This window comes from Mercenaria mercenaria, chromosome 17 (genome assembly GCF_021730395.1).
Source record: "Mercenaria mercenaria strain notata chromosome 17, MADL_Memer_1, whole genome shotgun sequence".
NCBI classification, from domain to species: Eukaryota; Metazoa; Mollusca; class Bivalvia; order Venerida; family Veneridae; genus Mercenaria; species Mercenaria mercenaria.
In genome coordinates this window covers 34,935,959-34,950,457 of record NC_069377.1, presented here as the reverse complement: position 1 = coordinate 34,950,457, position 14,499 = coordinate 34,935,959, and the positions used below count along the sequence as shown (strand labels likewise).

Genomic DNA, 14,499 nt, shown 5'->3' with positions numbered 1-14,499 from the left:
ATGTAATATATGCGGCCTCGTGAATAAAACTGCTGTACACTGAAGGCTCTTACAGTTTCAGTTTGAAACAAACCACAATCTCATTCACATAACTGCATTCTTGTGCCGACAAATACTTACTCTGGACTAGTAAAGGATAAAAACTCTCCTTTCAATCTCACATTTGACTGGTCACTTTTTCACGTGATGTAACACCAAATAAGAAAGTCTCGACGGTTCACATAACTGCATTCTTGTGCCGACAAATGCTTACTCTAAACTAGTAACGGATAAAATCTCTCCTTTCATCCTCATATTTGACTGGTCAATTTTTCACGTGATGTAACGCCAAGCAAGAAAGTCTCGACGCCAACCAAAACTGTTTTAAAACGTTTTTCTTTTATTGTTTTAATTGGCAAAATTTACAACAAGCAAACAACTTTTATTTTTGTTTTGCAAAAATAAAAAAAGGATTGCCACTGTATGTTTAACATATCGCGCTCTCAGTATGTATGTCATTAAAGACCTGTCAACCTACATATTTTAACCGTTTTATCAGTGGAAAATCCAATAGCTTTGCTACCTAAGGTGTATAGATGTACACGAAAAGATATGAATTGATATACACAATCAGTCATGTTGTTTTTACATGCTTGCATCATTTGACTGAGAAAATAATTAAACACATGTTGATTTTCAGGGTCAAATTTCATTAGAATGAGAAATGAATTAAACGCATGTTGATTTTCAGAGTCAAAGTTCCTTCCTAGGCGCAGTGAAAGTGAAATACACACAACCCTCTTCGTTTGACAAACACACAGATGTAGATGATGTCATCATTGTTAAAATTGTATCAAAAACAAACAGAAAGGAAATGCAGAAAAGGATTGAAGATATTGTTGACAAGGAAATTATTACAAGGAAGTTGAATTTCCAGGAATTATCTAAGGAACAAAGGCTTTCGAACTCCGAGGTACTATTACTTATAATTTTATCTACACCTGCTTTGTCGTCTTTCTTTCGTTGATAAACCCGAACACACACACTTCCTTTCGTGGTAACTATACTACGAAAATCATGATCATGTGATACGACATTTATTAAGTTAAAATGAAAAATTATTTAATGCATAAAACACAATTATTTGAGACGAATGAAAAATGACATGGAAATTAACAATTAACCTACCTACTACCTATCTATCTTGTATATAAAAATACAGGTAGGTATGTATGCAGATCGATAGATTGATAGATAGATTGATAGATAGATAGATTTCAGGCACAATGTCTTTTACCATATCGTCAAAGAGAACAAAGGCCTCACCCGAGGATCGAACTCATGACCTCGCGATCCGTAGATCTGTGGTCTCCCTTTTAACATAACAAACAATATAAATATATGTCAATGGTGGTGAGTTACATTTTCAAAGAAATGCTGTCAGCAGTAGTCTTACAATGTAAAAGTACAATAGTTTGTCATATTACACATCCTATTACGAAATCTAGTTAAACTGTTCATATGTGCGAGGAGAAAAGTTTTTTACGTTTGGAAATAAACAAAAGTTCCCATCTCAAATGCCTTGTACACAAAGTTTGCTAACTTTTTAAGAATAATATCATTATCAATTGAAAGTAGTTCCTGAGTTCTGTAAATTTTAACATATTCGTTTTTTCCCCAAGAATACTCGTTAAAAATTGAGGTCTTATATCTTTATAGATACAACATTCAAATAGAAAAAGGAATTCGTCCTCTAAGTCGTTACATACTATGCATTCCCTTTCATTTCTAGGAGTTATATTTAGATTATGCCATCGGCCGGTTTCTATTGCTAATCTGACGCTGAATATAAGGAAAACAATAAAATATTTGGTTTGATATACTTTAACTCTTAAAGTTAGACTCTTTAATTTTACGTAATTATGACATGCATGATCGCTCAACATTGCTTATTTCAGGAAAGATCCCTTAAAGCCCTTGAAATGAAATATGGCATTAATATAGTGATTGAGCAAGCATCGAAATGCGTGAAGCTTACTGGCCTCAAGACACAAGTAAACAACTGTCAATTTGTAGCGGTAAAACTACTAGAAGATGAATTTCCCAAGCGGCGTTTGAAAAACAAGAATATAAGAGCAGTTGCGCAATCAGTACAGTGGTATTACTACGATGGTAATTGTAGTTTGCTTTACTTGTTTTTAGTTCCCCACAGGTGTTTCACTAGAGGGGATGTATGGTTTGAATTCCGTCCATCTGTCTGTCTGTCAGTCTGTCGGTCACCCGAAGCTGGAATATAATCTACGATAACTTTAAAGGTAAATATATATTTTCATGAAAATTGTTACGTGGATAGGTGGCAAAGTGGAGGATATGCACATTATTTTTTCATGACAATGACTGGATTTGCTATGTCAATAAATAATTCAAAAATATGATAAAAAGTGGATTCTGTGTCAACTTGAAACGTGCAACAGACCTTTTCATGAACCTTTACACATGGAAAGATGACGATATTTAGAACAGGCACAACCTTTTGTTTCTAACTATGGTAAAATTTGTGGTTTCTATGGCAAAATTGGTCCAAAACAACATGACAAAAAGATGATTTTGCGGTAACCTAAGACGTACAAGAGATTCTTTCATGAAATTTGATAAAAAAAGAGGTAGAAGACAATATGGAGAAAATGCACATTATTTTATTTTCTCTGTTCGTCCGAAGGTTTGTCAATCTGTCTGCTCTTTTGTTTGTCATAACTTTAGAAGTACAAGAGACATTGTCATGAAACCTGGGACATAGATAGGGAGCAATTTGTAAAATATACATTCCCTTTGTCTGTATGTTTATCTGTCTGTCTGCCCATCAACCATGAGTTAGTCACTAAGCGTTTTTTTTACACGAAACCTGACTTGTAGATGGTATATTATTTGGAAATTATGCAGGTTCTTCAATTAAATTTCAATGCAAAAATAAGATTCCTATGGCAGCAAATATGACAAATGCACCTTCCGGTAGAGAACTTTTATTGCTTGGCAATAGTCTTGTTTTTGCTGTTTTAAATGTATGTAAGAAAGTCGCTTTTTCGGCGACGCCGTCTAAATTCGTTTTCTTTACCTATACCACGTCACTTCAGTTTGCAAATCAAACTACTTGATAACGCATTATAGATAATTTATCAAAATGGAATATTTATGCAACACTGCCTGATTGGACGAGAGTGTCAATTTCTTTCACTCTGTTGATTGTGCTACGCTTAGTGAAATGTAGACAAAGCGTTTATCCTAAACGACGCTGTTCACAGTTTTAAAGCTAAATTTGGCTAAGTATATTTAGCAAGAATATTGATGTATCTCAAAATGATAAATAAGTTTAAATAATATGATAAAAACCTGTTCAAATACCAACATATATCAAATTAAAGAAAGAGCTGAATACGGTCTGCGTATCACATGAATAAGGGTGTGATAAGAGTCTTTTATGTAGAGAAGTGTTTTTTAAAAGATTTTCCTTGTTACAGTTGTCGTCTGTATATGAAAAGGTTTCTTGCTTTTGTGACTTATTCAGATTGCATATTAAAATGAGTACTTGTTTGCTTTGATATATTTGTTATAAATTATTTAACTGATTTATTATATATGAATATTTTTCTTTAGTATGGTATGCAAATATTGAACTCAGTTGAAATCTGTTTTATTATATATACATGTATGCTATATAATGACTGAATCTCATTAAACTGAAAAGAAGGTACGCTGCATACAGTTTATCTGTGTGATATGACTATGGTCAAACTTTGCTTATGAAGCAGAAATATTGAAATAATTACAATTGTATGTTTTGCTTGACCTTCTTTTTTTTATAGGTGTGACGTCATTGTCAAAAGATTCATGAATAGCGAATATGCTATTTGTTAAAGCGGGATCAGTTGGCCTATTTTAGAAATAAATAAAAATAATAAATAAAAAAAATCCTTTAATTGATTTTTTCTCATGTATTCTAATCAAACTTGATTTGTAGCATCTTTATTAGGCCCGCAGCCAACTTTGTTCAGCTGGGACATTTGACCCCTTTTAGGGCTGCTAGAGGTAAAACTAGAAATGCCTTTGTACAGCGTCTCATGAACAGCTTGGTGGATCTTTGTCATACTTGGTCTGGAGCATCATTATAAGGTCCTCTTCCAAATTTATTTATATAGGAACTTGGGCCCTATTAGGGACCACTATAGCTAAAAGCAGATATGCCTTTCTTCGTATTAACCACTAAAATGTAATGGATTTTTATCAAATTCGATGTGTAACAATATCGTAAGGTCTCCTGCTATTTTGTTACACATGGGGATAGGGACCAATTTAGCTAAAACATAAACACGTTTAATGACCTCTTCTCATAAACCGCTTCATGAATCTTCATCAAACTACTGCTGTAATTATTCGTCTAACTTAGGATAAACGAAACAAAATTGCAACTCTACGAAACCTTTGCGAAAAATTAAAAGAGAACCATTTAAATTGTTAAAGAGCGGTGTTTAGTTTTGCAATTTGAAAAATGTTAGATGAAATATGAATGTTAGATGAAAAATTCATAAACTTCTTTCCTTATTACAATTCGCCGACCATCATTTTTAAAGATATTTCTTGTTTCCAATTTTGCTAAATAAATAAATATGTATATTCCGCCATTATAGTTCGATATATAAATCCTAACTCAGTTATACCTTATTACTGTTTTGATTTATGCTACCCTTTTAAGCCGAAAGCGCTCAGGGTTTATAATTAAACATTTGACACTGTATAGATATATGTTTTCTCATAATCTTGAAGTTTCATAATGTTCTTGTATCCTTCTGGGATCTAGTGTGTTTGAAAGGTATTTCATTGATTTTTTCTCTATTTAATCTCATATAATTAAATATAAAAATATATATATTCAAAAACAGCTGATGGGAAGACCCGCCCAGTAGATGAGGTATCTAATTATGAAATACAAACAAATTATCTTCACGGTCAGGATTTTACATACCATAATAACGCAGAAAATAAAGAATACAAAATGGCCATTAATGATATGGAGGAGCACCCCATGGATGATCCAAAGAAAAGAAGAAGAACCAGTTTTGATCAAGGTAAAACGGGTACCTATTTCGTAGTCCTTTTAAAAAGGTTAAGTTTAAAAATATACTTTTCTTCATAACTACCCAGAAACTCTTCACATTAATTTTTTTCTTTTTTCTTGAACAATAACTTAATGATCACCTGCAAGAGTTTACACCAATCATGCGTCTTATTTATAGAATGCACATAATTATATTCAGAGACCTCGGATGACTTCAGCACATTCTTCTGATAATTCATACATGTAATTCGTATGTGCAAAAATACTGTAGCTTCCGTTTATACCGTAAGAGACACGGATGAAAATACTCTATACCTTTCTTAAAGTGTATGTACAATTTTACTGCATGTTTTAAAATATTTCCTATAATAAGCTTCTGTTATCAAGCTAATACTGACTAAAAGCAAAAAAAATGTAAACGAATGCCTAATTAAAAGTATAATTCAGTTGAAATTCTTCTTGGTAACATAGATATTATTATATTAAATGTTGTTTACGTTGCCCTTGTAAATAAACAGATAACTTTTTTGAATTTTTTATGTCGATTTTATTTTTCCGCGGCGTTAAATCGTTTAAGAAGACTCATGAAATCAAATATGAGTATAAGCATGATTACTTTACCTTGAATTGTTTTAATTTTGCACTAGAAAGTGGTCTGCCTGACACCTGGGCAATATCAGAAAAAGGTGGTGACTTTGATCAAGTGCAATTGGACGCCAGTGGATTAGAATTTAATGAAGTCAAAGACGCGTTAATTAAAGCAGGTTGCAAACCGAATGGGATAATCAATGTAAGTGAATTATCAACTGTTTAGCTGTATGTGTCTAATTTCACTTGCGTTATTTTGTTAAATGTAATGTAGTTTGGTCTGTATTTTGCAAACCATACTGACGTTGTTATCAAATTCTGTTTATTTTGACTAAATGACTTCTCATCTCCTTACTAGCACCTACTCAGTACTTCAGTTTAAATAGGTGGCATGTTTTACCCAAATTTTCGGGTATATAATATTATAAAGTTAACATTCAGAAAAAGGACAAAATTGTTTTATACTTTAAAAGTTTATAATATTTTGTACAACTATCATTGTATCAAGTATGTGTAGTGAATTTCATTTCCTCTCATGAATAGACTATTTAGTTTGTAGGAGTTATACCCGTCTAAATGATTTTATTATTTATTGTATTGCGTGTGTTCAAACACAGATAACACGATTAGAGAACAGGTCCATGTGGTTGCAGTACCAGAGCAAGAAGAATCAGCTGGAGAAACAAAATCCGAACATACTAATTGAAAGAAGACTTTGGCACGGGACAAACATCAAACAGTCCCAAAAATTATAAGGAACGGCTACGATCGTAGTTTTGCTGGAAATGCAAACAGTATGTTTTTTTTATATAATACTTGTTTACAAAGGAGTAGTTATTAGTTGATACTGATTTAGTTTAGATCGATTGTGAACAAAAGAATAGCCTAATCACTCACGACACCTCATTCTTGATTTTATTTTTATCCACGAGAATGTAAAAGAGGTTTCCTTCTTAAGGATATACAGAATATTTATCCTACTCACCCTTGGTTCGGCGTTCGCTTCAAGATTCCTAGTAAATAATGTGCATAACACTGGCTCCAAAACAATTCCATGCATTATGCCTAATTTTCATCAATGAAATCTGAGAGATATCTTTTTGAAGCATACATTGTAGGCCTCAGCCAAGCAATTATTAGTAACCTTGATTGAATGGATTTTATTCATGACAGGTTATTAAATAGGTATCATCCCTTGTGACTATGTGAATTAATTTTCATCTTAAAATTTGATCCATATTACCACCTATATTATATGACAAGGGTCATAATTCTGGCACCACTATTTCCTGTATTGCTGTGAAATCATTAGTTTTCATTGGGGACTAATTTTCGTGAATTTTGAGTTAATCAACGAAAAATAATCCCAGCAAAGCAGAAAGTTACCCTTTTCATGTTTAAAGTTCAAAATTCAAGAGTATATCCATGAAATAGCTGTTTTGGGAAAAACACGAAATTTTATAACCAGGAAAATAAATTATTATACAGAATCTGCTTTTTACTAAGATATTAAGGTTAAAGTTTTTGATATGCATTTTCAGTCTATCTCTGTTAGTACTGAATGCACTTGATTCTTACTTGAAACAGTAGTTCCTCATCATCAACCAATGTCCATAACACTGGCTACAATATTTAAAGACCCAATTGTCATTTATAAAGGTAATGTTTAAAACATCGGGTACTAAACATTGTCGATCCCAAGTTATTTACACTCAAGTTATTACCAGAATATTTTACTTTGTGTTTTCGCCGAACAGAATATTTATCAATGTTTCTTTGGATTTGTTTGACCATTTAGTAAAGGTTGTGCATATATTTATTGGACATTGATTAAAATGTACAATAGGCAGACGCAGTGTTATTACAGGATTAACAGTTGATACTCATAAAGAAACATCACGCTCCCCTTAGTTTCGTTAATAGAAACTCCTTACGAACAGTTAAATGACCCTTGTGGGAATGGTCATTTTTGAAGTAAACAACCGGTTGAATAAGTTGACATTACAACGTATAATATTCGCAATTAAAATTATTTAATTCATTACACTTACGCACAGTGAAAATAAATATCGAGATATGTATCTGACGAAATTTGCGTATTTGGATGGAAATGTAATTTGTATTCCGGATCTTTACAGGGGCTTTAATGAATTCTGCCCACTTAACTAATAAAAGTTAAAAGAAGAGCCCCTCCCCCGGAAGCATAGATAGAAACAATCAAAGGTAATATTAGCAGACACGATTTTATGGACACACTGATCATGGGAGGTAATTAAATATGTAACACCTCTTACAAACCCTAGTACCGGCTTAAGCGGAATTCAAGTTGAAGTTTTGACGCGCTTTCACTCTTTTACTGCTGTTAATAAATGAATTTAGCTGTTCAATATAACCACCAACATCGTATCACAAGGGTCATAATTCTGGCACCACTCTTTCTAAATTACCGTGAACTCATAAGTTTTTGTTTTCTTTGATTGCCTTAGTTAATCCACGAAATTTAATTTTAGCGAGCAGTAAAATTCCTATTTATTTCATTTTATGTTCAAAGATCAAATTTCACAATTTTTTTCATCCACGAATAGCTGTCTTGGCCAAACCCACGAAATCAAATCATTTCACAATCCGCCCTTTTCACTTAGAAATTGGCACACTTATACGCTCTTGCAAACCTTTTGAATTCGTCTTTAACCTTTACTTTATCAGGGATTATTCCCTCTTGTGGAGATCAAGTTAGAACTGATAAGAATGATACAATAATGTTAACTGAGTATCATCATAGTCTGATTTAGCAAAACAATTTCCAAAATAAAATTCAGTTACAGGCATACTTATCGAAAAGTGATATGGTCGGAAAAAAAAAGATAAAACGGGCAAATATCAGTGAAATCCGAATATATAAAAGGAGGTTTATCGGCTTTTGTTAAAGTACATGTATAATACTGAGTCGACATCCGTGGTTCACTTATGTTAGAGCTTTTCTCAGCTGGAAATTATACTGTCTCGTCTAACAAGCTGATAATAAGGTAACTGTATGATTGACATGCCCTCAGTAAGTGTGGTGCAGGAATGCAACAAAGATATTTTACGCCCCTGCCCAAACATTTTCCATTGCTTACCGACCGGTCTTAAGCTACAGTCACACATACGGATATGTCCGTGCGTTGAGGTACGGTGCGGGATTAGTCTGTTGGTGTATAACTACGGAGCAGTACGTCTTAATACGGGGAAAATGGTGAGAAACAGGAAACAAACAAAACAATACATGACGCGAAAAAGAACGGATAGGTACGAGGTACTACGTTGAATTACATTTTACTGCGCCTTGCAACTTGCCCAGCGCACGGACGGGTCTGCGGTAAACTACGTTGAACTATGCTTAAGTAAGAGCAGCCTCGGATAACTACGTTCGGCTACGGCGAGGTATATAACAGCACGGATAACTACGTTTAAGTACGTTTAACTACGGATGAATAAGTTTCAGCCAAGTTGGACTAAAGTCACGCTCAAATGGCTACGGTTCGCTCAAACTTGTGTGCATGTTCAAAAGTTGGAGAAACTTGCAAGTTTGGAATAAGTTTTGAATACGTTTCGACCACGTTTTGGTACGGATTAATACGAATGACTACTCTGAGGTACGGCTTAGGTACGGATCGATACGGATCGATACGGATTACTACGTTTCTGTCCGTAGCTAGACGTAGCTATCCGCGCCGTATGTGTGACTAGGGTATAAGGCAGAGCCCATATTTTCAGCTTGTTTTTGACTATGTTGTTTTATATGTTGGTGGTGTTACTTTCCCCCTTTTTGACGCCTCTTTTTTACACCCCTACTTTTGTAAATTTCTTACCTATAATTAAAATGTACATGCTGATTGTATTTAAAACACTCATCTCCCGATCTCTCCACAGCAGTTTCTATTTGTGGGCGACCTGCCATGTAATATATGGCCCCGGTTATGTTTACTGTGCTCAGAGTGTACTCTAACTTTTAAATTTTGAAGGTTGAATGTATAATGCTAGGGGGCGTGAGGGGTGTTGCACTTTCCATTACTACTAAAAAACAGACCCAATCAAACCGAGTCTGCTATATTTTTTGCTTGGTTGCATTCTGTGCTTCCAAAGGAACTTCCTATAGATTTTATTTCCTAAATAACAGCTTCGCAACCGTTACTAAAAGGTCATTTGAAACCGGCTACAAATAACTTAAATATATTTAGAATGGCGTGAAATAAATGTTTAACAAATAAATAAAGTAAAGAAGCTACATTCTTTTCAGTGACAGCACATGGACAAGGTGTCTACTTTGCGGTACATTCTTCGTATTCTGACAGAGATCAATATGCTACCAGAGACGCAAACGGAAACAAAAGAATGTTTCGGAACAGAGTTCTTACCGGAGAGTATTGTCAAGGCAACCAAAACATGGCAACGTTACCTGAGAAACCTTGCGTTGTAGTAAACAATTTCAAAGTACATTATGACAGTGCTGTAGATGATGTTAACAATCCTAAAATATTTGTTATATTTCATGATACTCAGGCTTATCCTGAATACCTTATCGAATATACTTGACATGAGTCAAAGATAAGTGTAAAGATTGAAATGAGAATATAGTGGAAACTATTATTACATGTTGCAGTTTCGGACTTTTAATCAAACTCATCAAGGTATAAGGGTTATTTACATATGTGACATTATTAGTGTTTAATATTATTTTTATTATCATCGTAAATAGCGCGTCATATTTAATCATATGTGTGCAATTTCCCAGATAACTGCAGGTTATTAGCTTTGTATCAAGATATGTTCATGATTTCTTCAGCAGAACTATAGGATTCCGCAAAAGAAAAAATGCAAAAAAAACGTGCATATTTATTGATGCAAAGATAATAGTCATATGCAAGCCTAACAGTTTTTTATATCCAACACATTTACTCAATTAAGCGATATAAATGTGCTCTTTAGCACGAGTGAAAATGAAAATATCGCTGATAATGGACTTTTTAACACGACGACACACGTCAAAAATGACGTCACGCACCCGATATAAAATTCGTACGTACATGTATATGGAAATGTTTGACCTCTCAGGTTCCATTGTAATTGAAGATATTGGAAGTACTTGTATGTAATAAACACAATTATTTTACCTCTAAACTATAAGGTTATTATAAAAGAGATAATTTCTGTTCATCAGTGCATCATGCTTTGGCTGTAGCTTTTATATTATCACACTGCAATACATTTGTTTTGAAAAATATGAGAATATCCCTCACTTCCAGAGAGCACAAAAATATTATGATGATGTCATATGTGAACCAGCTTCGTCTGCACCTTTTTAGCACAAAACACAAAATGATAAAATTTGAAATTTACAAAAACGTTTTATGTTCTCAGTACAATACAATGTAATCTTCCTGCCTGTCGAAAACCTTAGTAAATATAAGTATTAAATAAAATTGAATGGGTTCCATGGTTCCAAACGAGCAGAAATAATAACACCATTGAGTCAAAAAACGCGTCGACATCTTAAGGGGCCGCAACAGGGCTTGGCCCATAAGCGCACTGTTGTGAAAGGTAACCAAATTTATAAGAAGACCCTTTGGAAGCATGAGACATAACCAAACAAATTGATAGCAGTTTCGGTTTGATCTATTCTGATCATGATAGGTTATGAAATGTGATCACGATCTACACTAACGCCACAATCACTGTAAAAGATTTAATCTTTATGGAGTTAGATGATCGATCATATTCTGAGAATATATGGTATTTCCCAGTGTATAAGTTACAGTTTACGTTACAAGAAGGACAAATGATACTATTGGGGAAATGTTTTGTATGTATATTAGGTTGATTGCTTGTTGACTTTATTACAATTGTAATGATACACATTTAACATTTGTTTATTTTTGATTGACTGAGTATAGTAATTCATACAAAATGACTGCAGTTTTGCAACAGCGGCCTTTCTTATGTTAGAGTGTAAAAAGATTCTAAGGAAATTTTTAGACAACCTTAACTGTAATACAATCAGTTCTAACTGATATTTGTTTTTGTAACGTGTGTTTGAATAAATTGTCATATGTATATATTTATATGCCTTAGCTTTAACTGTTTAAACATTTATTTGGTATTCGTTTTATTATTATTATTGTAGCACATTATTTTATATAGCACACTTTTCATACAAAATATGCGTGTTCAAGTGATTTACAAAGCCATTAAAGAACACATACATACATACATATATATGTAAATACATTGGTAAAAGATTATAAGGAATAGTAATTAAAACAAGATCATCCTTAATTTTTTTTCAATGTTAAATCACGTTACATACACTATTAAAAAAGAGCAATCTCTTTCTCAACACTAAACAAACCTATCATGATTTTGTTATTTTTGTATGTTTGTTTGTTTGTTTGTTTGTTTGTTTTGGGTTTAACGCCATTTTCAACAGTATTTCAGATTTTGTTATTTTATATAACGTGTGTGAAAGAGGTGTGTTTTTAAAGATATTTTAAATGCGGACAGTGAGCTTGAGTCTCTGATGCTTGCTGGGAGGGCATTCCAAAGCTTTGGAGCTGCATGCTTGAAACTTTTGCCATCATACTTTACTGTCCAGCCAGCATATCGACAATGTACTTGGGAGATTCTTTGTTCATGGCTTTGTATGTAAGTGTCAAGATTTTGAACTCAATTCGGAACTAAACCGGAAGCCAATGCAACTCCTTCAAGGGTAGTTTGATGTGATTGTATCGCGGAGTCTTGGTTATGATGCGGACCGCTGTGTTTTGTACACATTGAAGTTTTTGCAGTGTGTCTTTGGAAGTTCCATACAGCAGCAATTTACAGTAGTCTACTTTCGTTTTAACCAATTCAAGAGATATTAAGAACGAATTTTAAACATTTTTATACATTTTAAAGCTATGTTCTCTTTTTGCATAAATTGTTTAGCAGAAAATTTATTGCTTTCCTTTGTTGTTAGCGTTTTTAATTAATTGTCCACTTAAGCTAGGTTCTTGTGCATCTTGTAGTATGTAAGAATGTTATTGAAATATTAACCTTTACCCTGCTAAATTTCTAAAATGGACTTGTCTATCATTCAGTTTGAGCAGTACCATTTATTATTCAAAGGGATGTTTACTGAAAATTTACTGACTGCATAGGGAACAGTGCAGACCATGATCAGCCTGCACGGATGCCGCAAAGGCAAAATCGCTTGCCGTCAGCCGGCTAAAGGCTAATATGCGAGCAAGAAGACCAATTTCCACTTAAAGATAAAAAATATCTCATTCTTCCGTCTTTTTAAATCATTTGTAGGTGAAACCTCAGTGCAAGCCTTTGTGATCACTTTACGTCCGCCGTTTAAGCAATCGTCCGTAAAATGTGTTTAAAGACCCATGTATTCTGTTGTGTTTTCATGATTTACCACGAATAATGAGAAATACAAGTGTCTAGTTAAAGTTACATTGGCATTCAGAAGGCCAGGATGTATTTACAAAACATATCTGTTAATTACAAGGATGTATGTTCCGAAAGTACTCAGGCGTACCAGAATAAAGAGATTCTATTTTGGTAGAAAATGCATGGACATGTTTAAAATGAGTGGAGATCCAAATGATATATTAAAAATTGCAAAATATGCTTATGACATTGAAATTTCGAAGCTGGGATAAGTCAAGACAAGACAGGTTCACGAATATAAAGCGCATATTTCATGTCATATTTGTTTTCGTTTTAAATGGTTATGACTTGAATATAGCTTAAACTGAAACAATATTGTTCCAAATGGTGACAATGAGTTCCTGCCAACAAATCCAAGCAATTCATTTTGCACTGGTTAGATAATACGGCCCTATTTCATATTTTTTTTTGCATTAAGTTCATACCAATAATTCTGCCAATCCATTGCACAGTTTATGCGATAATGTTGCGCTATATTATTACAACAGTTTTTACAATACGGTCTTACGAACAAATTTGCATTTTTACAGCTATTTTTACAGCTGTACCTAATTTAATTTGCATAATTGGGGTTTTTGGGGTTCTCCATTTTTGCTACTGTTTTGCAGGCGGACTACCGCAGACGACTAATACGTACCAGAAAAATGGGGGTGCTCATTTCCATAGCGCATAATGCAGTATTTGGGTAAAAATTGTATTTTTTTCGCAATTGAAAATAGAAGGAATTAATAAAAATATACTACATTTTTATGCTGCGGTAATTTTTATGTAAAACGGTTGCTACACAATGGTAGTTTTGTCCATTGTGTGGTTATTGGTATAACTACACTGTGGCACAACTTATAGCTTCTTGTTTCCTGCAATAGTCTACTGTGGTATTTATATGCAGATAAAACAAACAGTTAATGTTATTTATTAAAAGTCACATATTTAAACGGCCACTGCATCACCGTGGCAGTACATGCTATTTTGTGTGAATATGTATTAATACGCTGCGGCACTCTCTTTGGTTTCGCATGCCCTGCATTAAACTACTGTGGTAATCGGGGGAAATAAATAAATCCTACAGGATAAGTTTTGATTACCAGTAAAAATCCTTTGCAGGGTAACTTCTCAGCACTGTGGAAGTGGCACATAATTCCATTTAATACGTATAACTACACTATGGCACTGCCTTAAAATTCAAGTTTCTCACAAAAGTCTACTATAGTTCTTAGTAACAGGACGAGAAAAAACTACACTGCAGTACTACATGAAATTCGTTTCCTGCAAACGCCCTACTGTGGTAATTATTTGCAGAGTGGTTTGGTTGCTGTACCACTTCCCTCCCTATGTCAGCCCCTCCCCCT

General features: G+C 33.8%; 1 long non-coding RNA gene across 1 annotated transcript; it reads left to right on the top strand.

The window, feature by feature from the left end:
- Positions 1-5,219: 5,219 nt before the first annotated feature.
- LOC123537397 (uncharacterized) lies at positions 5,220-10,099 on the top strand. Its single transcript, XR_008367998.1, has 3 exons — positions 5,220-5,879; positions 6,295-6,471; positions 9,963-10,099. It is a non-coding gene; the product is annotated as an uncharacterized LOC123537397 (long non-coding RNA).
- The last annotated feature ends 4,400 nt before the right edge of the window (positions 10,100-14,499 follow it).